The sequence below is a fragment of the Thamnophis sirtalis genome, unplaced genomic scaffold, assembly GCF_051295495.1.
Source record: "Thamnophis sirtalis isolate CommonGarterSnake01/CBP01778 unplaced genomic scaffold, rThaSir2_p1.2 scaffold_2, whole genome shotgun sequence".
In the NCBI taxonomy this organism is placed as follows: domain Eukaryota; kingdom Metazoa; phylum Chordata; class Lepidosauria; order Squamata; family Natricidae; genus Thamnophis; species Thamnophis sirtalis.
In genome coordinates, this window is record NW_028261382.1 from 131,473,467 (window position 1) to 131,500,911 (window position 27,445).

The window sequence follows — 27,445 nt, forward strand, 5'->3', positions numbered from 1 at the left end:
CATGGAGGAGATAACTTCACATTTTATTTTGTACATGTGCAAACATGTCCCAGTTTTGAAATCCTGAACAACTGAAAAAAGGCCATAGAGCTATCTGATTATCAACCTACATTTTTCATTCCTTCATTTCCTGAAGTTTTAACTTCCCTACATCTGCACATTTTTTCAACCTTTTAGCAATGTTTACCACGCTGACAGACTTCTCTTTGTGTTCTCCTGCCTTAGGAGAATGATTGCTTCAATATTGCTACTACAGCCCCAAACCTACTGTATTAGGTCCTGCTGGAGTATCATACAGATATACACAAGGAACATCTCTATTTTTTCCTTTACCTCCTAGCTTCTCTAGCCTATTTTTGAATTTTGCTCCTCAAGAGTGAGAAACTGTTTCCACTCTTAATCGTTTATTATGGAATTGTTTCTCATTTAAGGGGTTCCAATCTTGCTAGAAATATTATCACTGTCCAGAGGTGGATTCCTCCTGGTTCAGCCAAATAGGTAGTAACTCAGCTGTGCACGCGCCCAAACCGGTTCTATCACTGGTGCCGTAGACACCGCCATCTTGTTTTTTGCTTCTGTGCATGCACAGAAGCATTTTTTTACTTCTGGGCATGTGTGCGCCTGAAGCACGTCCCTGAGCAAACTGGCAGTAAAAGAATCCGGAACCCACCGCTGTCACTGTCCATTTGGTAGTTGCATCTGTTTATCATCTCACTGTGTTAATGTGGTCAGCTGGTCCTCTTTAGGAGATAGAGGGACCAGCCTATTTGCAGTCTCTGTCACTTCCCCGTTGTTTATTTATAAACCTGCTCCATCTTGTTTCAACACGCAACTGTGTTGTTGTTGGTTTTTAAAAAATATGCTTTCACAATATTTGCATTTAAACTTGATATGCAATTTTATCTTGAAGTGCAGGCAAATGTTTTATTCTAAATATGTCTTTTTATGCATGTTTTGCTGTTTGTTTTACCTTGGTAGCATATCAGAATATTTGAAAAAGTGTAAAAATCCAAGGAGAACAACATCCTAATCTTTGTATTAGTCTCAGAAGTGTAAACCAGGTTGGTTTGCTTCGAAGTTCAGATCAAACAAAATCCTTGTGCATTTCTATTTTGTAGCAATCAATCAAGTAGTGAAGCCAATGTTATCACAGCCATTGCAATTGCACATAAACATGGGATAGAGATACGATAGTACACATTTTTGCTTTGTGGCCAGGTGAAATAGAGAAATGATTTTCCATCTGGGTAGAAGTATAGTTCCCTGTCAATTCAAATGAAATTTAACATGAATCAGCATCTAACAAAAATGTGTGGCAAGTTTAAAATTCTTTTCAGCTTTTAGGAAAATAGTTTTAATGGCCAGCTTATCAGCTAATTTATCGGGTACCTTGGAAACTTTATCTATTTTTAATTTTAATTATGGTAATCTGCCACATTAATATTACTAATAAAAGAATATAGAATAGAATAAAATAGAATAGAACTCTTTATTGGCCAAGTGTGATTGGACACACAAGGAATTTGTTTTTGGTGCACATCCTCTCAGTGTCCATAAAACAAGATACATTCGTCAAGAATCATAAGATACAACACTTAATGATGGTCATAGGATACAAATAAGCAATCAGGAAACAATCAATATCAATATAAATCGTAAATATACAAGTAACAAAGTTACAGTCCTGCAGTCATAAGTGGGAAGAGATGGATGATAGGAATGATGAGAAGACTAATAGTAATAGCAATGTAGCCATTTATAAAGTCTTTGCAGAGTTAAAATGTTACATTAATAGAGCGGTACTTTGGTACTCAATTGCTTTCAAACTCATTGAATTTGGTACTCAATGTATTTTGACATGAAAATTTTGTCCCGGTACTCATCATTTGTTTGGTACTTCCTTATGACTCACTACATTATTCCTTTTGGGAAAAAACTGTTTCATACTCATCATTTTTAGTACTCATTGTGTCTCCTGGAACCAATTAACAATAAGTATCGAGGTACCACTACAATTCTATCTGAAGAGAATGCTTGCAAATTTATAAAATAAACATGTAACATGCTAGCTAATATTTAATAATCTTTTAGATATTTTATTTCAAAATTGTTTTGACTATCATGGTTCAATATTAAAAGCACCTTCTTAACTACATGTGGTTTTGACCATATTTCTACCTTACATAACACAATTATTCATTGTTCTTAAAAATCTAAAAGTCGTTTTTACTGCTTGCTCATTATACTAACCTGCATTATGCAGCTTTAGTAATCATGTTTAAGACGTCTTGCTCTCCTCTTAACTTTTGTTTCACAAATAAAGCACAATCCTCATAAAGGGACTGAAAATGTTGCAAAAAGGAACTATAACATAACTTGTATAGCAGTACCAAATTGAAATGTTTATGCAAAATGATGTGAAATACTGTTGGATACTTCTCCAGAAATATGCAACTATCCCTAAATTTTATTCTCTATAATGAAGATAACAGTTCTGTTTCATTACTGTCAAAAACAGCACTATTTTCCAAATTATGACATTATGAAGATATGATGCCTTAATTTCACTTTATATTTATATGAGGAGTCTCATTCAAGATCTATTGCGACAAAGACTTTTGTCAGGGAGACTTTTAGGACACAAAATAACTCAACCACCTCCATGTGCTTGGGAATTCATTCTTATTTGGTCCTCCTTATGTCTCCATCTATCCTTTCAGCAATTCCTACTGGCTGGACAAACTGCAGCCCTAGGACTTCACATAACACTTCACATATTTTATTGTCTTCCATGCATCCATTAGCCCACACTACCAACTTTTGGCAACACAGTTATTCTAAATCAGCAATGCTGTTTGATGAAGAAAATAAAAATAATAAGCAGTAGTTATTAGTAGTTTAACACAAGAAAAGAAAAAGGATAGTGCTTCATGGAAAAAAGTAAAAACTTAGAAAGTTCTTGCTCCAGTAATTTTATAGGATAGAATCTTAAACTTTTGTTCTTTCCTTCACAGCATTACAAACTGTTTCCCTCACAGCATTACAAACAGCTCCCAGTCACTGAAAGATTGATCATGCATAATCTGTATCTATCAGCCTTGTGAAGTTAACTAAATAGAGCTTTTTATATAGTGGCTTGCACCCTCTGAAATACCCTGCCAAATGATTTTTTCCAGAAAGCTTGTAACAACAGGTGCTGTTCATGTGAATGTTGTCCCGACTTTTTTGCTATTCCCTGATATGGGGGTGAAAGGACACAAAATGGTAATATTTGTGAGTATTGGTGTCTATGAGAGAGAGAATTTAACAGTTTTTGTCTATTTTCTACAATTTATATATTACATTATAAACATGTCTTAGTCCTTCTCACAGTCATCTTGGGAGAATCCTAGGGACAGCCTGTATTCATCCTTGTATCTCATAGGTTCTAGTTTATATAAATGCAATCTTACCATTATATTTACAATTTTAAGTGATGGAAGTATGGTTAAATAATTTATTTTCCTTTTTAAAAACTTGTTTATGTTTTATTTTATGCTTTTTTTTCTGCCTGATGATAGATTCTTGGTTATATGCCAGTACTATTTATATTACTATCAAAACGTCCTGCTTGGGAACCTATTTTGCTATGATTAGCTTGTTCTTTGAGGTTCCAGGTAAATGAATCAGTTTGCTTGGCATTTTATAATTTCAATGAATGAAACTGTTTCAATCAAATATGGGGGCATACAACTGGGATCCTAAGGATATTTGATGGCCTTACCTGATACATTCTGTGCAATAACTTTAATACTATTGTGACTTGATCCAGTGTAATCAGAGGTGTTTATCCTAGGGAAATATTTCACTTCTTACCACAAGTTTTAGATTAGTAAACTTTGTTGTCATCAAAGTATCAGTGGTATCTTAGAACTTTCGCAGATCACATTTGCTTTATAAGAATGCAAACAATCCTTGAGCTGCTTAAACTGGAGGCACAATATAACAAGCTTGACCAAAAGAATGCATTATTCAGAGTATTTAATGTTAGAATGTAGAAGAGAGAAACACATTCTGCTGAAATGCATACCTTTCATAAGTCATATAAAAACTGCATCCTGAATCATAAACATAGCTTTTTTCATAAACATTTACAAATGTTTAAAAGTCTAAAAGTTTAAAGTTTTCTTAAAGAAAAAAATGAAGACGTAGAAATTGAGTTCATTTTAGCAACTTCATATGTTACTCGTTATTCTGACTAGAAGCTCGAACTCTTAAGTTTGCTTTAATTTGGGAGCGTCTTGCTTTGAGGCAGCTTCTTGAACGAAAAAAGACAGAGAATAGGAGCCATATGTAACCTTCAGACCCCAAAAGAAAGAAGATGATGAGAATGCCATTGGCACACAGACAATAAAAAACACTATTTCCCCTCCACACCAGATTTTCACATTTTCTAGAGGTGGGGAGAAATATCAAACGGCTGCTAGTTAATATCCAGTTGGGTAGGAAAAAAATGGAAAGCTCTTTTTGAATGGAGTATCAGTTACTTACATTTAATCAATATATTAGTCAATTGCATTAACAAAACACATCACCTGATCAAAACAAAACCTAAACACAGAACTAAAAGAATTAATGCTGACTTCTGGCTAGTCTGCAAGTCTTTTTGTAACATCAAAACAAACAGCAACTCACTTGTAATCACTAATTCTTCGTGAGAATCTATAATGCATTTTCTTAGAGGCTTCAGCATTCTCTGTCTCTGTCATTTCCTACTGCTCTGGGAAACTCTCTCTGCTCTCTGCTTGCTTAGCTGCCCTTGACTTGCTTTCAAGCTGGATTCCATTAGAAGTTTTTCATCCAGGCTGGCAAATTCTTGGGCTGGAAGATAATAAAAAGCAAGGCAGTTTCCAAAGAAGCCAATGATAGGCTTTTTTGTTTGTTTATTTCTTTGTTTAATCATAGTTAATTCAATGAAACTGGATCTAAATTTATATTTCATAGGTTTAAGTAAACCCATTATGTTTTCCAGTTATTAACAGACATAACATATTTTAAAATGATTTTTAGAAGCCCAAATTTTTATTTTAAAATTGATATACCAGTCATACTCTTGTTTGAATCAAGAAATTCAATTAAATTCAGGGATAGTAATTATCAGGTAAATATTTGTAGGATTTTAGCTTTAATAGTTTAAAAGTAGCTGACTGCTTCCAAATTCATTTTCCATGCAAACATACAATTTCTGGATTCATATTTCTTTAAAGCAGACATGATTTGTTTGATTTCAAAAAATACCTTTCTATGTTTGCATTCTATGCCTTGTAAATAATTAAGGCAGAAACTGGAAACTTCTGGGTCACTATTCCCCCCCCTCCCCATTATGTAGAGTACCCCATAGTGTAAACAAATTCTCTTCCAAGGTCATCCAATAGATGGCACTCTTTCATTAGAGCAAAGAATCTGGAGCTGTGTGTTTCAAGCTATCTCAGAAAAAAATAAGCAATTTAAGACAAAGACATTTTTCCTTTGTTCTTTTGTTGACCACATTTTAAGAAATATATACATACATAGGTGTATATTTAAATGTTTGTCCCTTAGCAGAGATATACAGATGACTGGTTTGGTGTTGATGCTGTTATTTTTACAAAAAAGCTTTTTTTAAAAAAAAAATACAGCCTCAGATATACAAATGTTTATTGAGTTATGTAGTTCAAGTTTAATGAGGTACAGAATTACATTTCAGAATAAACATGCATCAATGAAGAATGGTTTATTTTCAAAAGTGAAGCCTATTAGTAAAGGTTGTGCAAATAATACAAATCCTAAACAGAAAGGAAATGCTGAAGCACCTTGTAGAAAAAGCATCAAAGCCAAAATTAAGAAGGTCACATTTTATATATAGTAAAGTTTATCAAATATTACCCTTTTAATAATCCTATTTTATTCTGGCAGAATAATGTGTAAATTAGGCTTCAATTAATTCAGGAAAAAAAGAGACAGGAATCATATAAAACCAGTATTGTCATAGCAAAAAAAAAAGTGCTACTTTTTATAAATATCTTACATATTATAAAACAATTGTAATCATCTGATGAGTTGACTATAAATTAAACTATTTAGTCAAGAATTAGGAATATTGGAACAATCAAACCTGGGTTTCCTCTTCAATAAAAATACAGTTCTAAAAGCATTCTATGCTGTAACAATTATATTCAAGAAACATCTAAAATGAATATATTATATATGTTTAGAGGTGATATTATATTAAATGCAGCACTAGAGAGCAGTCCTAATGAAAATATCAATGTATTTAGATTAGAAAGCTGATGTTTTCCAGGCTGCAGTAGAAAATTGCGAAGAAAGATTCACAGCAATTCTTAATTTTTTAAAAATGCAACACAAATATCAAGAAGGAAAGAAGAAGGGAGAAAACTCTTTTAGCATAAAAAAAAATTCAAGCAAACCAGAAGGCAGATGCCTACCCTCATACAAAGAAAGCTAGATGCTTGAAAAAAACTAAATGATTTCTTGTTTATCCTGAAACTCTGGTCTTGGCATTAGGACTATTCCATGTCATAAAATATTGTATTTACATATTTCAGGCTAGTTTGAAGATGGCCTTTTGGGAGGGTGAGGTGGGGTGGCAAAATGTAACTGTTCAAGTAATTAAAATTATAAATGCAGGAACACTGCCGCTAATCTTTATAACTCCCATATGCAGGTGGCTTTACAAACAATTCCATTTCTTAAAAGTAGCGAATTCTGACTTGCTGGTCTGAGATAAAGCTAATTTGAAGTACTGCCTGCTATTTTTTCCCCCTTTACAGAACAAACCCATGGATATAAATATCAAGGTTTGTACATTTTCTAGGGAACTTGCCCTTTCCTACCTATAAAGCCTATTTATGTTCCCAATTCTCTGAAGAATGTCTTCTAATTCATAGTGTGCTGGTTGAAAAGGGTTAAATTATTTTAAGTTTACCTATGCCTTGGACTTGAGCCTCTGCTGATCCCAAGCCAGAGGCACGAGCAGCTGCATGCTTTATTTACAATCCCTTTGTCAGACTTACAACTGCCTCAGGCTATAACATAGTGTACCTAATGTTCAAACTGGCAGGTAATCTTATGTCAAACATACTTCTTTGATTTAAAGTGATCAATAGATTCTTGTAAAGAGGTAATTTCTCTGATGTTTCCACCTTGCCTTTCTTACAGGTGATTCACACAAAAGCCTGCTTATATGATGTACAAACAATAAACAGAAAGCTATAATCATGTTTTTTCAGATGTTTCCGGTGCACAACGATTTTGGATCAATACCCTGTGTAATACAATTATCTGCAATGATCTGGTTGTATTGAAAAAGAATTTGCAGCAAACCTCTAGGGGGTTTTATCCAGAAACATGTGTCTAGCAATGTTGTGAATAGTGGAAGAGAAAATTAAGGGTTTGACACAAGCTGTCCATTATGTTCCAAATGACTTCATTAATATTTTATTTGCTAAAAATCATATCTTTCAAAACTTTACTGTAGGGGAGGATCTGTTATGCTAAAGGATGATAATGAGGCCATGTCCTTTCAATATTGACTATTTCCTGAAAAACACCTCTTAACATAGAATCCAGATGCTGGGCCTTTACATCTCAGGCAAAACCTATCGGAAGGAAATTATTGGCTGTGCCTGAGTGACTCTTTGAATGCTTGACAAAACAAAATGGGAAAATCTGTTTGTCCTCTGAATCTGTGTGGTTACCATGCATGTGAGAACAGCTCTTTGTCTTCAAAAGGATTCAAGCCATCAGTTTCTGAGCTACCACCTTTCGATACTGACAGTTGAGTAACATAAAGGCAATTTTAACCATCACACATGCTAAACATCATATGTTTGATAAATATGTGTCTGCACACATTTTATTTGATTTATAAATTCTGTAATAAGCAAATGTGCAAAGCTCTGTAAGCTGAAATGCCTCCCCTCCCAATATATATTTTTTCACACTATCCAATGGCGTGCAGAAACAAAGGAACACAGTTGTGTTTATTTCTATTTGATAAAGCTGCTTTCTCCAGCTCTAAATTCCCCCTAAAGCCAGACAGGGAACCTTTTGTGTTCATTTGATTACAGCAATCTTTTGTCCATATGATTGATATTTCTATTCTATTACGCAGTGCCAAATTCACAGTGCAGTAATATTACTATTTTCATATGTTATTACCTTGTCTTTTTGCATTGCTCTCCTGTACATCTTGCAGTTCAGTATTACCTGCTGAATCTCAGTTCCAAATCGGACGGCATTTTGTCTCCTGTTCTCTCTTTCTCTCTCTGAATATTTTCAGCTTCCTATCCATATTGTTAAAGACCTCCACCTCACACATTTTAGCTTTGATATTGTCTATTGCCTGCAAAAGAGCTGGGGCGCTCGAAAGCTCAATTCGATTGCATATTGCCTGTGAAAACAAAAACATTCCAAGAATATCTATACTGTTTATAAGGAAATTTTTCTTTCAATTTGCAGCCTGCTTTTTCCATCAGCAGGATAAAAAATGTATACCTTTTCTCATTAACAAAAAGGTCATGTTCTGACTTGTTCTATATGATCAAAAGTTCTACATTCTTTATATTAGCCCCTACCCCAAAGTTTGTGAAAGGAAATTTTTGCAATGAATGATTAATGCACTTTCTGTAACCTTCCGCAACACATATCCAGCTATTAAGAAAGTAACTGAATTTGAAAAAAGAGACTCCCAGCAGCTGGAAGTAAGACAAACTTCTATCATCCTATTATCTCCCCAATTAAAATGTTTTTATTATAAAGAAGTATCCCTGCATTGAAATTGTTACAAGATGCAAAGTATAGGATTTCAGAATTTCGTTGTTCTTAAACTAGCTGTTCTTATTATGCTTATATATCAGCACTGCCATTTTAAAGCATCTTTAACTTCTGAATATTCAGTTTATTTGAGAATATTGAAATGCAAATGAATAAACAGTTCTGAGGGATTGAAACGTTCATAAAAAAAGAATTTTCATATCACCCAGAAGAGAAAATTCACAAGCATCTGTGCTACATTGGCTTAGTGCCACACCTTGATTCTCTATCATGCTCCATCATGCTTCTTTTAATCTGAATATTTAGTACTCTTTCATGTCTTAATTACAGCAAATTGCACACAGTTGGCACCATTTCTTGAAATTAATCCCAGAGTACTTTGTTTCTGTCAAGCACACTGAAAGCCTTGGAGAATAATAGTAAATGTTATTGCAGATCTAAATTTAAATGACTGTCTATGTATTTAACTTAAGCCTTTAATTATTCGTGCTGCACTGTTTTTGGTTCATATATTAAACATTTTTCATTGAGAATGTAAAATTGCAATAGACAGTTTAAAACCTGCAGATATGTCTAGATGTAAAGTTAACTTGACAATAATTATTTGTGCTAACATATTATTTCAGGTGTGCAAAGATTGGACAGCATATAATGTGCTGACAAGATTTCATTTCCCTTTTCATCATCAGTGATTTTTTTTAAAAAAAACCAAATAGGTCAGTTATATTTTTAAAAATATAACTGTTTTGTACTTGGGTGTGTCTGTGTGTCTATGTGTATCTGTGCAGTATGTGTATCTGTGCATTTTTACATGGGGGTATAAAAGATGCATTTCTGCATGAAAATCTTCTGTAAAATAGGGAGGTCTGCCTGCAGACAGTCAGAAAATACAGGTTTTGTCATGGTAGTCTAGATTTATCTTGTTTAACCACTGTTAGAAGAGCTGCTTTAACAAAATGGAAACGTATAGAATGGCTCCTAAGCTTCCACCACCTGCTTCACATATTATTATTTTTTGCAATTTTGAGGGGGGGGGGGTTAAAGGAAAGATGGATACCTGATTGTAAACACATACATCCTAAGTTATTAGATAGCACACATTTTTGTTTTCTTTTTGCTTTTAGAATTCACACACATGCAGGGATAGAAACAGAAAGAATATTGATACATTAAATGGTGCAGATCCAGGCTTCTTATACATTTGCTTGCATTTTAAAAGTGATTTCTGTTTTGCACATTTTTCTCATTGTCGGGACATGCTTGATCTTCCTTACTACAAAGTTTCTTGGCACCTGCAAAGTCTATTTCCAGCTGTGGCATCTGCCATTCTAGATGAGGACAACCCACATTCTATTTCTGGCAGAAGTTCTTGCATTTAGGTATAGTGCTTCACTAGATTTTTCTATCTCAGTAACTTGTTTTGTGATCATGTATTTCTGGTGTCAGGATTTCAAACCTGTCATATCTGGTGCGCAAGACTCCACTCGAGAAGCACTATAATGCCTTTTTACATTTTTTTTCAAATATTTTTTTAGCATCTATAGTAAGATTGCAATTAACTTCTATTATATCCTCAGACAAAAGAGATGTGGTGGCTCAGTGGCTAAGATGCTGAGCTTGTCAATCAGAAAGATTGGCAGTTCAGTGGTTCGAATCCCTAGTGCCGCATAATCCAGTGAGCTCCAGTTAGATGTCCCAGCTTCTGCAAACCTAGCAGTTTGAAAGCACGTAAACATGCAAGTAGAAAAATAGGAACCACCTTTGGTGCGAAAGTTAACAATGTTTCATGCATCTTTGGCATTTAGTCATGCTGGCCACATGACCACGGAGACATCTTTGGACAGCGCTGGCTCTTTCGGCTTTGAAACAGAGATGAGCACCGCCCCCTAGAGTGGGAATGACTAGCACATATGTGCAAGGGGAACCTTTACCTTTTATATCCTCAGAGAATAATGTTAATACAATCTCAGAAGTTGAACCCTGCTGAAGTAGATTCTACAAATATATGCTTCTCTGCAAGTTTCACTTTAGCCATGTAGAGTTTTGGTTTAGAGTAGAAAATGACCCTGAAGAATCTGGCTTGCTTTTAACAGTGTATTGTCTCCGCCTCCCCCAAAAGGCAGGAGTTAAAGCACATGTGATAGACACAATTTGTAATTGCAAGGGGTTTCCCCACCCCCCACCCTCAAGTAAATCAAAGGTATTAGTGAAGAAAGTGCTTAACCCTTTTCCCGGTGTTATTTCCTCAGACTAAATGTGGATACAGACAGAAGACAAACTATTTGATTGAGGCTGCTTCCAGAGAAGGTTATTACAGCACAAGTGCTCTGAGTACTTTGCAGATATTCTGGCAGATGAAGAGTCAGATAATATCTACTCCATGTAATTCATTTTTTTTCTTATTCCAGTTAAGAAAGAATGCTGCACCATGGGTATTGATTAATATTGCTAATAGTTGTCAGTCTGACAAAGTTTTTCCCACTGTAAATCTAGTGGCAGCATCAATAGCTAATTTATGTTTTGAAAACTGCAGAAAGATTGGACTGAAGACTCATCTTCCAATACTGTTGCTAGATCATAGTCTTAAAAATTATTAATGAGAAGGGGAAAGAAGCCCTATCATGTGAGAGTCAGGTACAAATCACCTCTTTTCTATGAATTCATCTAATGCCGAACAATTTATTCTGTGCATGTGGATTCCTGCAGTTTCAGTGTTGATGCTCTAATATCATTATATAAATAGATAATGATTTGCACTAAGAAAGGGTTTCTTGTAGAAATAGCATCCTTGTCATGCGTTAATATTATTCTTGTTTCTTTCAGCTCATCTTATCAGCTATCTGAATTTGGGCAACAGCCAGATAGGTCTTTTTCACCAACTGAGTTATCAGCTAACAGAGCCCGGGTGTCTGAATCCACATTTACAAAAGTGAGACACAGATGGTGAATGTTAAACCACTAATTTGCCAGTGTGCATTTCTTATGTTCATTTTTCACTTCCAAACAGTGAAATCCCACACAGGAAGACTAAGAACATATTATACTTTAGATAGCATACATGAGACACACGGAAAGAAGCAGCTGTATTTAAGAAGAAGAAAAAGCTACCTTAGGCTTTAATGAAAAAAATACACCAGAAAAAAAATTGTCCATTCTCACAGTGGCCTACCACACGCCAGTCAGAAGCAGTAGTTAACCCTAGTAGATCCTGATAGCCAAATAGTCCAAAAATTTATCTAATCATTATTTAAATCTAAGCTAGTTATTTTCATTGAATCCTTAGTTGAATAACAAACAGTTATTCTTATACCATGAAAATTCAACACATGACATAGTTGTTCAGTAGAAACCACAATAATGCTGTGTGCCATGTAATTGCATAATTGATGGAAATTAAATAATTTGTGTACTTTGCATGACACATGTGACATCTCTTCCCTCCCTTTCGCCTCCTGTAGAGATATGGAGAAGAGCAATTAACTTTGCCCATCTTTATCCTTCTTCTAAACCCATAGAAGATGAACAATGGAATGTTCTAATTTGTCAGGATGCTCAGGGGACTGAATAGATCCACAGAACATGCTTTCACTACCAGTTTATTTTGTTTTTTTTAAAGAAGTCATAATTTTTTACTTATCTTTTCTGTTTTAATTAGTCCACATAATTTAATTCACCCCCACTAGCTTTTTATAATAAAAAATGATATGGATGCTACAAGTGCATGATTAATGATTAATGACAACAATCTGGAATTGTTTAAAACAAATTCACTGGGGAAAAGATTGTTGTATTTTGAAAAGGGAAGAGATGGGAACAAAAATTATGCTTTCTTCATTCCACATGTTATGACTTATACAGGAATATCTTAGAAAACTAAGTAATACAAAATATAGCAAGTAAAGTATTGACTGGGCCAAGTGCTAAAATAATATTATACCAATATTATACTGCTTTACCAGTTTACATTTTACCTCTAAGTCCACTCCAAAGTGAGGATATTAATAAAGTTCTAAATGGTTGTCTATCTCATTAGACTCAATTCTGTTTAGTTTCCAAGATGAGTTAATGTTGGCCAGGTCCTAAATGTACATGTATATAAAGGAACAAAAATCAACCAAACAATTTGTTTATTTGTTTTGTTTTGTTTTGTTTTCCTACACCAAAAGTTGAGCTGGTGATAAATGGTAATAGCACAAGTGCTTTTTCACAGTGAAAAGCAAAACAGACTATACAGAAAGGGGAAAAAAATGCTCTTACTTTGTGTGCAAAGATTAATGGATTTTCTGCCCTCTGACAAGGTTTGTTAACAAGCCAAAGACATGTGTATGGGGAAGACTTCAAGACACTGTAAATAAAAAGATCAATGTGGAAATCAAGTTCCTTTCCAAAGATGTTAAGTTCTCTCTAAGGGCATTCTGCAAGGGCCACCAATACAGCTAATTTCAGAATTTTGTTATGCTTGGCTCTTTCACACTTCTTATCCCTTCTATAATGTACAAGTGGTGTTGCTTCCTGCCCTCCCTCTTAAAATGAACATTGAATAATAATATGCTTGCATATACCTAACATTTGTGAGGGAAAACATGGACACAATGATTCTGAGTTTGCTTTTTCTTATTCTTCTGTGTCTTTGAGCATGTCTTTGTACATCTGCAATCCATGTGTACAAATAGGAAGGAGCCTAGTAATTACTTGAGAATAAGTATCCCAACTGGGACACTCACTCAGAAGCAGATCTATGTTTGCCGCATGGTGCTTCCTTCAGGAGAAGGTAACTGTCTTACAAGGAATCAGAGAAAAGAATTAATAGCATGCTATCCTCACTATTGCCACAGAACAATAGGGCTGTTAGAGCATTCCAGTTGAGGGACAAAACTATGTAGCAAGACAATATAGGATCATTCAATAAGACAAAGTCATCACATATTCAGAAATATAACTACATTTGTGAATCTTTCCAGAGATTTTCCTATTTGTTTCCGGACTGGATCTAAGCAAATATATGGAGTCTCATCTCTTCAACTTGATTTTTATAAAGTTGTGGTGTCCAAACATTAATCTCTAACAATACAAGATTCACTTGTTGGGCTACTACGAGAATTTGATTTGATTTGATTATATTTATATGCTGCCCTTTTCCCCCGAAGGGGACTCAGGGCGGCTCACAATTCAAATCAGGGAAGGGGGGTACAGACAGAAAATAAAAAGATGAAACATAACAATACATAATTTAAAAACACACAACAGTCATACCATTCGAGACGGGGGCAACAGCTCTTTAGCCCCAGGCCTGTCGGAACAGCCAGGTTTTAAGGGTGGTGAGGGTTCGAATCTCCATGGGGAGTTCGTTCCAGAGGGTCGGAGCAGCCACAGAGAAGGCTCTCCTCCGGGTAGTCGCCAGTCGGCACTGGCCGGCGGATGGAATTCGGAGGAGGCCTAATCTGTGGGATCTAATCAGTCTAGTGGAGGTGATTGGCAGCAGGCGGTCTCTCAAGTACCCAGGTCCAATACCATGAAGGGCTTTATAAGTGACGACTAGCGCCTTGAAGCGTATCCGGAGACCAATAGGCAGCCAGTGCAGCTCGCGGATAGGTGTTACGTGGGTGAACCGTGGTGCACCCACGATCGCTCGTGCGGCTGCATTCTGGACAAGCTGAAGTCTCCGAATGCTCTTCAAGGGCTGCCCCATGTAGAGCATGTTGCAGTAGTCCAGTCTAGAGGTCACAAGGGCACGAGTGACTGTTGTGAGGGCCTCCCGGTTCAGGTAGGGACAAATCAAACAAAAGATGGACCACTCCATCTAATCTCCAAGATGCTACAAGTCTTATATTTTATCACTTTCTGCTTCCTATGATATATCGGATACTGAATGTCTAAGGTTTTTAGGTATATTCTGACATTTTCAGATGAGTTTTTACAATCCTATCAAAATGAAGAACCTCTGCCTTAGCTTTTATGAATCTGAGAATTTTTCACTTGCCCTTTTTATTTATATATTTGATACCCTTACCAGCCATCACCTAAAATAAACAAAACCAAAAAACCCTCATCCAGGCTTTCCTATATATACATTAAGTACAAAAGAACTAGATCAAACAGCTTTCATGACTGATAGTCAAGAAGCAACATGAATTAAAGCAAACATCCAAAAATTCTAAGCTTTTAAAGAACCAAAATAAAAAAGAAACAAGAGGACAAAAATGAATTTCTCACCTGCATGAGAGCAATTTTAAATTTCCTGTTGTGAGAACCTGGGACATTTGTTCGCTTTATATATAGTAATACAGCTTGCTTTTTCAGAAACAAAGATTTAAAAAGAACTTGTTTTGCATTCTTTTTCTCCTTTCCCATTTGATTTTTTCCTGGGGCTTGTTTTGATTGTCTTGCCTTGCAAGTCATCAGATAATCTACTGATTCTTTCCAAGGCCAAAGGAGGCATGATATGCCAGACCTACAAAGGAAGATTTCCACAGACATTGAATATTAACCATAGTTGTTCATATTGTGTTAAGATGCTTTGCAAAAGTGCACATCTTGAGTTCAACTCTCAAGATTGTTATAATGAATCTTCTACTGTTATAGAGTAGCTAAGTAAATTGTTCCATGATGACTAAATTTGCCATTCATTTTGACAGCATCCATGACAGCATCCAATATGTATTTAGCTACAATATTTTTTTTTCAAGGTAATGGCCTCTAGATGAATATTATGGGAAACTTTGATATTTTACTATCAACAGTGTCATCAATTTTCAAGGATAATAAGAACTGGTATAAAAGATCTCTTCCAGAAACTATCCTCGGAAATTGAAAATTGAGGATGATAAGATATCAAATATTATTAACATGAAAGGCTTGTAGTGATTATTGAACAACAAGATACATAACTATTGAGATGATAATGGTTTAATAGTTTCCAAAGTTTTGGAAATCTGCTCTGTTGCTTGAGGTCCTGTGTTCAGAATTGTTTGTGTAAACAATTGTTTGTCATGACTTGTTAATAACCCAACCAACAACACTTCAGAGGTTTATCCACAGTCTCAGCTAGTAACTGAAGTGTTAGTCCATATTCAAGCCTCTCTATAATCTTTTTTCCTTCTATGAGCTGTCCAGATTAAGGATGCACTGAGCAAGCTGAAAAAATCTTTTTAGTAATTTTGACTTAAGTGTTTCAAATTTAGAAGAATCAATGCATGGGCTTAGCTGGATCCCATAGTGCAAGAAAATATCTTGCATTTCTAAAGGAGAAGAAGGAAGTGAAAACTAAATATCTCTTTTGAAAGAAATAAAAAGCCAATTTAGAATAGAATAGAATAACAGAGTTGGAAAGGACCTTGGAGGTCTTGTAGTCCAACCCCCTGCTTAGACCACTACACCACTTCAGACAAATGGTTATCCAACATCTTCTTAAAAACTTCCAGTGTTGGAGCATTCACAACTTCTAGAGGCAAGTTGTTCCACTAATTAATTGTTCTAACTGCCAGGAATTTTCTCCTTAGTTCTAAGTTGCTTCTCTCCTTGATTAGTTTCCACCCATTGCTTCTTGTTCTACCCTGAGGTGCTTTGGAGAATAGTTTGACTTCTTCTTCTTTGTGGCAACCCCTGAGATATTGGAACACTGCTATCATGTCTCCCCAAGTCCTTCTTTTCATTAAACTAGAACATACCCGGTTCTTGCAATGTTTTATATGTTTTAGCCTCCAGTCCCCTAATCATCTTTGTTGCTTTTCTCTGCACTCTTTCTAGAGAATCTCAACATCTTTTTTACATCATGGCGACCAGAACTGAATGCAGTATTTCAAGTGTGGCCTTACTTCTCTCTAAATTTTAATATGAAACCACCAGCCCCTATAAGAGTGAAGGACTCTTTGCTGCAGAAAGAATTGTGGGTTTCAGTTGGTCTCCAGTTGTTTGTTCTATTCTTATGCTATCGTATCTTTCAGTTTTTCTGGTCGGGATGCCTTCCAGCTGTATCTTGAAATTTTAATTCCAAATCTGGAGATATGGTTGGATGAAATCTAATATATGCATTTTTAACTTTGGTCTTATGGAATAGAATAAAGAAGGGAAATGAACCCTGATAATTGATAGGGCTTTCTTTTCCTACATCTCTATTATAATTTATATTCCACCCCTTTAAAATTGTGAAGGCAGAAAAAAAAAACATCACACATGCTAATTTTATCATGAGAAATAAAACAGTACAGCACCCATTAAAACACATCATCAAAAAAAATTAGGTTCAAAACAAAATTTAGGAATCAATACATTGATTTGTTTACCCAAAACACTTAACTCAGTTGCTATCTGAACTCATTTTGAGATTTTTTACAACTTTGTGAATCATAAATTAGCCCAATGGGTTGGCAAATAACATATTCAACTATAAATATAATATTAAACTATAAAAAGGCCAATGCATGATTAAAATTAACCAAGTTTAATATATTGCTTGGTTGACACTAGATCTTTGATCAACATGTTGCACAATTCAATTCATACATTGAAGTTTGGACTCTGAACAGTCATGAGAAAAAATATGATATAGTTAAAAAAAAAGAGTAACAATACCCTGAGTGAAGGTCTGTATTGAGATGCCTTCTTAGATAGCCAGACATAACATCACATTCTTCATTTTGAACTTGTTAAAATATAAGTGTCCACTTTATTTTCTTCAACCACATAACTTTTTCTCCTTTTATACAGGTAAAAAATGACTGCCTTGGTTATACTGATCGTATGTGAACCATTCTGAAAATATTTCAGGTAAGCACGAAGTAAAAAACAGCAATATGCTGAAAAATCCACTTACATTATTTCCAACAATTGCTATAAATTGGATAAAAGAGTAACTGTATTTTATTTTCTTCCCAATGAGAATATTTCAAAGACTTGCCAGAAAAGAATCTTCTGGGAAAGACCAAAGTATAGGATGTTAGAAGATGTTTCATTCACTAGGGGCAAAGCTACTTGATATTATTTACAATATTAAAATAAATTAATACATCATTTAAAATATACAGTGCTACTTCTATGACTTTTTTTAAAAAAAGTTTCTACTAGTGATATAATGAAGCTGCTTTTTATTACTTTGTTGAATTGAGTTTTGTAATTTCAGAATAAATTAACACCCACAGACGTGTAGGTTGCATTTGGAAAGAATGGGCTTCAATTGGCTGCTTAATTTTCCAATTCTGCTTTATAACTCAAGATGCAAGAAACCTAGCTCCTTCTCAAATGTCATCTCCTTTTAATACTTTTGTAGGATTCCACGATGCACCCAAATTGCAATTTCTTAGACTTGCCTTCTTTGACAGTTCCATTGTACAATCTACAATGTATTCAATCTGCAGGAAAATGGCCATATTAATATAGCTTAATTAGTAGAACTTCAAAATTAGGAAGACTACATCCAACAAGAAAAATCTGTGCAACTAATAAGCATGATTTTGAAATGGGGGGGGGGTGATGCCAATTAAACAATTTATGCTACTAATACGTATATTTTCCCACTGCATTACCAGAGACTGGTCATGAATGCTTATTGTAATAGAGATATAGTATATCATATGAATACACTAAGTATTTGGACATAGGAATTGTAATCTATCAGTACTGAAGTATTACCAGGATGTTATGTAAAAAGGAATAAGAAGTTCAGTGTATTAAAATATTAGTATCTGTTGATCTTTTAACTCAATAATTCTAGTGCCTTTGAAGAATGTCAGATTTTATAGTCAACTTGACCAGGGATCTCCAACCTTGGCAACTTTATGACTTGTGGACTTCAAAGCTGGCTGAGGAATTCTGGGAGTTGAAGTCCACAAGTCTTAAAGTTGCCAAGGTTGGAGAGCCCTGAACTAGACAACCTATGCCACGTTTGGTCATCATTTCAGAGATATTTATTTACCTAAACAGAGAAACAGAATGATCATAGGTGGACAAAAAAGTACTAGAAACCGGCAGAGCATCAGAAACCAACCTTCCCTCCTTCCTTCCTAATCTTCATGTAGTAGGATTTTCAACACCCATTTTTTGTAGTTAAGTTTTTTAGCCAAGGCTATTAACCATGCATTTAAATTCTACTGATAACTGAAAAGGTAATTTTAGACTTCTGCTGTTTTGCAAAACTGGGTTTATTGGTTTACAAGAGGTATTGAACAGGTATTTTTACACTATATATTCCTTGACTGAAAGGTAAATAGTTCTAGATTCAGCATTTGAATATCAGTATTATATTTTATAACTCCAATTACATTGGAACTTTAATTGAGTTTATATATTATATCAAAATTAACAACTTTCAAATTTAATATACTAAATATGTTTATTTAATGAGTAGATCAAATTATAGCAATAGCAATAGCACTTAGACTTACATACTGCCCCACTGTGCTTTACAGACTTTTTGGGTTGTTTAAAGAGTCAGCCTATTGCCTGCAACAATCTGGGTTCACATTTACTGACCTCGGAAGGATGGAAGGCTGAGTCAACCTGGGGCTCATCAGGATCAAACTGCAGGCTGTGGGGCAGAGTTAGCCTGCAGTATTGCATTCTAACTTCTGCAGCACTAGGGCTCTTATACAAAGTACATTTTAATTCCGTTAATTTAACTAAGTGAGTTTAGATTGGTTTGAGTTGTTTAAAAAATAAAGTTCACTTTTAAAAATTGTTTTGTTTTGTTTTTTGTTTTATTGGAAATGTGAGAAAGAAAGAAAGAAAGAAAGAAAGAAAGAAAGAAAGAAAGAAAGAAAGAAAGAAAGAAAGAAAGAAAGAAAGAAAGAAAGAGGGGAGGGGTAGGAGGGAAGGAGGAAGGAAGGGAAGAAGGAAGGAAGGAAGGAAGGAAAGAAAGAAAGAAAGAAAGAAAGAAAGAAAGAAAGAAAGAAAGAAAGAAAGAAAGAAAGAAAGAAAGAAAGAAAGAAAGAAAGAAAGAAAGAAAGAAAGAAAGAAAATACTTATGTTTTTCAGACTTTAAAATCTTTGGATATTTTACAACTCGAGAAATCCTTGGAGAGAATTGGTCATGATGATGCAAAGCAGATGTATACTAAGTTCTAATTTTGACTGTGGAATAGAATTTACTAACTATACATGTGAAATTCACAGTACAAAATATCTTCTGATTAATTATTACAGAGCCTCTAGCAACACTAATCAAAAGGTGTTGAACTATCACTACAGTTTACTATGTATAGGGTAAAGTCTATAGGCTAGTTGGAAGAGCCACTAAGCAATCTTGCAGAAATCAAGTTTCAGAAAACCCAACAGTTAAGAGTAGGTGTGTAGTCTGGTTAGAGAAATGCAAGGGAGACAAAGATGTGGTAGTGAAAGAAGTCAAATGCAAAAAGGAGATGATTTTCGAGGAGAGTACAATATTTAGTAAACATATCCAAATGTTCTAACAAGGAACCCACAGGGAAGGCAGCTAGTTTTGAATTATATGCATAGGAAGTGATTATAGCTACTATGGTAGTATAGTCTTTAAAGCATTTAGAAAAATTCTACTTCCAAGGGATCAAATGCAAGCTACATCAAATGGGGATTTAGGATGTATTAGCTGAGAGAGTCAGGTGAAGTTCACTAAAGCAGATTATGAAATTGTAAAGTAGCAAGGCATCACAATTTTCTACAATAGCATAAATTAGTCAAGTACACTAGTACTGTCAGAATGTGACTGCACCCATTCCATCCAAGTTGATTTTTAAAGTTAATTTCATACTAAAGCTGATGTTTGCAACTATGTATATCTGGCAAGATTAATATGGCTATCCTAGTCTATGTTAGCAACTTTGGCTCTCTGATCATAATTGCTCTTTGATCTGAAATTCAAACTTTATTCAACTTGCAGCCCAGAAGCAAGTTCTTATAGAGACTGACAAACTAATTCTTTTTATTTCATAGGCTATGATGAACTAAAGTTACTGCGGCCTTTATCTAGGGCAAGGGTGTCAAACTGGCAGCCTGCAGGCCTGTTGTGTTACACACAGGCCACGCCCACCCAAGCTCCGCAAAGGGGAAAAATATGATACATCACATGAAGACATGATGTTGTGAGTTTGACACCCATCTTCTAGGGCAGCATTTCCCAACATTTTTGTAATGCATGCCACTCCATTATCATAGAAAGCTTTTTTGAAACACTGATTAAGATGAGACTGCCGATGCAATGCCCATGGGAGCCCATGGGGATTATTGAATTGCATATTCAATTCTTTCCTGAAACCATACGAAAATTTGAGCAATAGTCCTATCCACAATTGCATTATATTTTGACTGAAAATGCCTAAACTATCAAAATTGAACTGAAAATTTCAGGAAGCTTAGTAATTTAGCAAGATCTTATTTATATTCTTAAAATATATTTTTATTTTGGTACTCTCAAGGCAAACCACTAACAATACTATGATGGGCATTTGTAGTCCTCTAAAGACCAATGACTTAGGGTTTTTCTTGAAAGCCACAATCCGGTCATCTATATATTATATTACACTGATATCTCAGTGATCCACCATGAAAGCCAAAACAATCCACCTAACAGGGTTGTTGTTGTGGGGAAGGCAGGAATATTAAATATACAGTAATCCTGATAGACCTATGATCATTGCTAAGCCTAACATTTCTGTTTGCAAGTGAAACATTTGTTAAGTAAATTTTGTCCCATTTTACGACATTTCTTACTACAATTGTTAAGTGAATCACTGCAGTTGTGAAATTAGTAACACAGTTCTTAAGTGAAACTGGCTTCCCCATTGATTTTGCTAGTGAGAGGTTTGCAAAAGGGGACCAAATAACCCCAGGATACTGCAACCTTCATAAATATGAGTCAGTTGCCAAACATCTGAATACTAATCATGTGATCTTGGGCATACTACAACAGTTGTATGAAAAATGGTCATAAGTCCCTTTTTTCAATGCCATAGTAACTTTGAATGGTCACTAAATGAACTTTGTAAATCGAGAATAATCTGTATTTGCCAACTTGAATTGACATATCCTTTTATTATTTATTTTATACTTTTATTCAACCTACATAGATAGGGGGCAATATTTGATAGCCGGGAGCTGCATCTCAGTTTAATAATGTGAAATATGCAGATCTACATCACATACATTGGATAGGGCTAAGATTGTACCCTTTTTTCCTTTTGCATTTTGAATTATTAAGCTTCATGGGATTTACACTACAGCTTTCATGTATTTTACAAAATAGGAAGAAGCCAAATGTAGATTTTTTTTAAATCAAGGCATTAATGCAATCAGGAGCTCAGAGCTGCTTTATATAGTTGCCTAAATATTACAATAAAGCCTATGTTGGCACTGTGAAAAGTTTTCTGGCTCCTTATAATTCTGAAGATAACTATATACATCAGAGCAAAATAATCCAAAATAATTGGATTTGTGGAATTGTGCTGGTAAGTGTAGTATGAGATTCAAATAGCATTAGGTTAATTTTAAATTAATTAAATTAATTAAAATAAGTTAAACTAATGATTTAAACCATTTTGTTTCATTTGTTAAAATATGGTTTGATTGAATTAATATTTTATTAGTTGGAAAAATTATAGTTGAAATAACTACTTCTTTCTTATTAACATTTTGAGAACTCTTAGATTTAACAAATAAATAAAACTATATTTTGCTGTGATAAATAACCAGAGCAGAAAGTATTACAATAATCTCTTTGAGTTCTCACTGAAGTATATAATACCTGTTTTATATGAATCTTCTATTCATGCTCTAGTTGCTGGTTCATTTCTCAGCATGATTTCATCAATCTTTTTGCTCTCTGCTTTTTTCTTATTTTTTCATCATTATCATCACCATTACTATTTTGCCTACTATTCACATAGCTCTGTAGACATTTATATTACACTGTATGCTTCCTTCATTTTCTTGATTTTTTAACAATTAAAACTTGACAGCATTTGGTATGCAATGCATGCCAAGAGATATGTAATTGTCAGGGTTCCAAATAGCATCCATAAGTAAATCAGAATCCGAGGCAAAGGAGTCCCCAAAGTTCCAATTTATTAAGACAGCCATGTTGGCACATCTGGGAAAACCTGAATCTGAAAGCTTACGTTTTCCCACCCAGTTGAAAGTTGAAGATTTTGCCCCCACATCCACAAGTCTATCACATGGTCCAATCTTCCACTGCCATGTTAGCAGTTTCCACCCATCCACTTCCGCCCAGGTGCAGGGACAACGGATGACCTTGGCTTTCTAGAAAGAATGTTATTATGGCTACATATCACCCAACTCCGTATAATCCCACCTCCCATTTTCCACAATAGAAAATAAATAGTAAAAAGTGTGGCAGGCCTGAAGTCCAACAGAAAATATAGCTTGCAGGCCTGACAGTAGAACATTTTCAGGCATTAATGAAAATACGTAACATCAGCTCATTCCAATACATTCATATTTTGATAAATCTACAAAATGCCATATACATCTCTGCACACAGACATTTAACAAATGTCCCTTTATTTTTTTTTAAAAAAGTAATACTGATATTATTGCTAGCAATATTTCTACCAATAATTACGGCTAATATTATACCTACCAAAATTTATTGGTAATATTATGAATATTAGTATTTCAATAATACAGTAATATTATTGCTAAGATTGATGTAGTTCAGACATTATTCAGACCGTTTTGCATGTTACGACATTTGATTCAATCATTTCCTTTTTGCCTTTTTGGCATTCATGTCAGCTGAGAATGATACTTCCAGCATCAGCCGGTATAGAATTGGCCACAATTATTTTATGCCAAAATAAAGGTATGGGGTGATGCTATAGACTCCTTTTGATTTTTGGCTGCAACAGATTAACATGGCTCTTGTTTGTGAACTTAGGTTTTATAATACATAGAGTTGAGGTTTTATTTAAATGAGAAGGTTTATTATTTTAAATTTTATTATTTATCCAAAGAGAAATATCAGATTTGTGTATGAAAATCAGAGTTGGCTTTTCTTCTCTGTACTTATCTATGTACTCTTTATTCATGTATTTATTTACTTATTCATTCACTCATTCATTCATTTATTTATTTCCTTCCACTAGCACTTTCTTTAATGGTCAGAATTGAACTAATGTAATGGAATGCATAGATAACCTTGAGGAAAGGGGAGAGATGCTGCCTAGGAAATCATCAGACAAGAGAAGCAGGAACCCGGGGGGGGGGACTTTAGGAAGGACCTACCCTAATGGATCTAGCAGTTAAAAGTGGGAAGTTTGTTCTTTCAAACTTGCAGTATTCTATTAATGTAAGCTTACCATAACATAGATATAGCCCATCTAGTTGTGTTTTCTGTCTGGTTTATCTGAGAAAGCTGACACTGAGCATCATACAAATCTTCAGTCATTCCAAAGTGGACTATGTCAGAATCTATTCTTCCTTGCAAAAGAGAAAATGTCAAAATCATCGTTTTCTTTAATTATCTCTAGTTAAAATTATACTGAAAAGCTTATTGTTCCAAACTCCAGAGGTAATCTTTGAAGTTTGCTGCATTGAATGTGTAATAAATTTGTCCTGAAAGCTTTATTTCTATAAAAAAACAGCTATACAGACCACAAGAATGTCTTCAGAAATCAAAAGAAGCAATATGTTGCATAAAGGTAAAGGTTCCCCACGCACATATGTGTTAGTCATTCCCAACTCTAGGGAGTGGTGCTCATCTCCATTTCAAAGCCAAAAGAGCCAGTGCTGTCCGAAGATGTCTCTGTGGTCACGTGGCCGACATGACTAAACACTGAAGGCACACGGAACGCTGTTACCTTCCTACCAAAGGTGGTTCCTATTTTTCTACTTGCATTTTTAGATGCTTTCGAACTGCTACATGGCAAAAGGTGGGACAAATAGTGGAAGCTCACTCTATTACGCAGTGCTAGAGATTCGAAACGCCAAACTGCCAAGCTTTCTGATCAAAGCTCTTAGTCACTGAGCCCACAATACACTGCTTGGACTTACTTAAAAATAAATTTAATTACAAAACTTTTAATTTCCCCCCTCTTTTGTTAACATTGAAAGCAGCCTTCAGGAAATAACATACTTAGAACTTTCTGTCCTAAGTATAGCAAAAAAAGAATGAGGATAACATTTAGGTGTTAAACAGTAAATGGTTTTTTATATATTTCATTCCAGTCATTTCCCATTTTGCTGTTGCTTAAAAAAAGTTGATACTGTTCTCTCTGTTTAAAGGGATGAAAGAAGAGGAAAATAATTTCCCCCCAAATACCTGGTGAATTTAATTGCACTTGGTCTGCCACTGATTGTAAGTGGAGGAAGAGATACCACCCTGACTGCCATTGCAGTCAATTTTATTGCTCTTTTCCCATTATCAAATTATTCTTCCAAGTTGAAATGGAGCACAGATCTGAAGAATTAAGGGCGTAGATCACAGAGAAATAATCTCCAAGCAATGATGCAGTGTTTCTAGGAATGAAATTATATGAAAAGGTGCATGTGCCTGAACAGCAAAAACTAATGATCCCACCAACTAAACAGTCACTATCGCATAGCATCAAGAGTGGGAGTGGGAAGTATATGGATTAGATGTGGAAAGAGAACACAACCAAAGCATTTTTAAAAATAGAATATAAACTTTATTGATAATAGCCATTTGACCATATTAAAAGCTAAAAACCAATACAAAAATACAAATAGATGCAAAGAAAACAATAGGGCAAGTTCATAGTAAATTGTCACCTCTGTAGTAAATCCCAATCTAGTCTAAACATTTTGTCTTATTTGAGATGGCCTTTTATATAAAGAGCTCAGTCTTACTATTTTGTTTTGTATTGTTATTGAGATAATAGGACATGTACAAGAGATATGATTCAAATACTGAAATATAAAGATGCTAATCATGAAATATAAATATGTAAAACCACGAAGGCGGCTTTGGAATTGGGTCACCAGCCACAACTCTCCTTCATTTTGTCATTACAATCTCATGTATTTTACTTCAGAGAATACAATCTTATTATTTTAAAAAATAGTCAATGACAAAAATTATAATAATTGGAGTTCTGTTCTTCTTATTCTTTTCCACAATGTTATCTGGTGTATTGATGGGATTCTGTGTCCTAAAACTTTCATTAAATTATATTTTCACTACTCTTTTTGTATGTGTCTATTCAAGGTAATAAGAAAGAGACTTTTTAGACTGCATTACAATTCCCTTGTTTATCTTGGTAGAACAATTCCCAGGAAACTTTATCAGTAGCAAATTTGAACATATCCTGTTTTGATACAAATGAAAGAAGATCTTGACAGATGGTATAGAATTCCTTGGAGTATTCAGAATAAGATAAATGCAATTAAGATTAATATAACTCCATGGTTGATTTACATTTTGAGAGGTCCTTGCATGTTTATTTCATCACAGTATTTTAAATGAATTGTTCAGGATATTGAATATGTTTCTGTGGCAGGGGCATCTTGAGATATTCATATTATACAAATCACAATTATCTGTTATGAAAGGTGAATTTAACTTCCCACAATTTCAGGCTCATTATTAGGGATTTATTCTAGCTTCCGTTACTGTCTGGAGCCTGGAACTTCAGAATTCTGCACCTTTTCCAGCTCATTTTGAGATTTATCTAACTACTGAAATTATGGTAAATATTGTTTGTACAGAGAATGGTTTCCATATTGTAATAATATTACTTATTAGAGAGAGCTAATATGATATAGAAGTTTAGTTGCCAATGCTCACTAGCTGATGTACTTTAGAGGCTTGGTGGTTTTTTGTGGGGGAGAGGGACGGGGACCAGTGGTGGGATTCAAAATTTTACTACTGGTTCTGTGGGTGTGGCTTGGTGGGCATGGCATAGCTTGGTGGGCGTGGCAGGGAAAGGATATTGTAAAATCTCCATTCCCTCCCCACTCCAGGGGAAGATTACTGCAAAATCTCCATTCCCTCCCGATCAGTTGGGACTCAGGAGGCAGAGAATAGATGGGGACGGGGCCAATCAGAGGTGGTATTTACCAGTTCTACGAACTACTCAAAAGTTCCACTCCCAGTTCTCCAGAATTGGTCAGCAATTGCTGAATACCACCTCTGATGGGGACAGAAGAGTATTATGTATGCCACCTTGAAATCCTCTATGAAAAGCCAGAATACTGAATGAACACAAACAGACAAACAAATTTAACATTCGTGGGTAAACCGAAATTTACAAATATTGGATCACATTCATTCTGAATAGTCTCTTTTTAGAATGTTTGTAGAATTAAGACACATTGGGGTCTATCTTGGAGTGCTTCTTGACAACTTATGCAACTCAAGCACTTGTTACTCAAATGATGGAACCCTGATGCCATAACTTCTTCTGAGTTGCATCATAGCTTGGATATTTTTGGAGGGTCCATTTGAGGCTCCAAAGCCAGTAGTCCATTTTTAGGTAGTTGAAAGAAGTATGTGTGTATATACAAATACACACACAGGAAGAGAGAAAGAGAGAGTCTACACTTTCTAACCTGGTCTCTTAATTATTAGACCATACATTGGCTGGGGAATTCTAAGAGTTGAAGTTCACACAAATTGCTGAAATTGAAAAATATTGATGCAGAAGTTTGTTTGAAGCAATATGAAATTAGTTTCCTTTGATATTAAACT

At 34.9% G+C, this 27,445-nt stretch overlaps 1 long non-coding RNA gene across 4 annotated transcripts in view; it reads right to left on the bottom strand.

Moving 5' to 3' along the window:
• The window catches only part of LOC106537873 (uncharacterized), a 191,634-nt gene that overhangs the window by 20,889 nt on the left and 143,300 nt on the right, over positions 1-27,445 (bottom strand). For all 4 annotated transcript variants that reach the window (XR_015695621.1, XR_015695619.1, XR_015695618.1 and 1 more), the window contains 2 exons: positions 8,200-8,431; positions 4,675-4,860 (listed from right to left, as the gene is read on the bottom strand). This is a non-coding gene — a long non-coding RNA (uncharacterized LOC106537873). The remainder of the gene's footprint in view (positions 1-4,674; positions 4,861-8,199; positions 8,432-27,445) is intronic.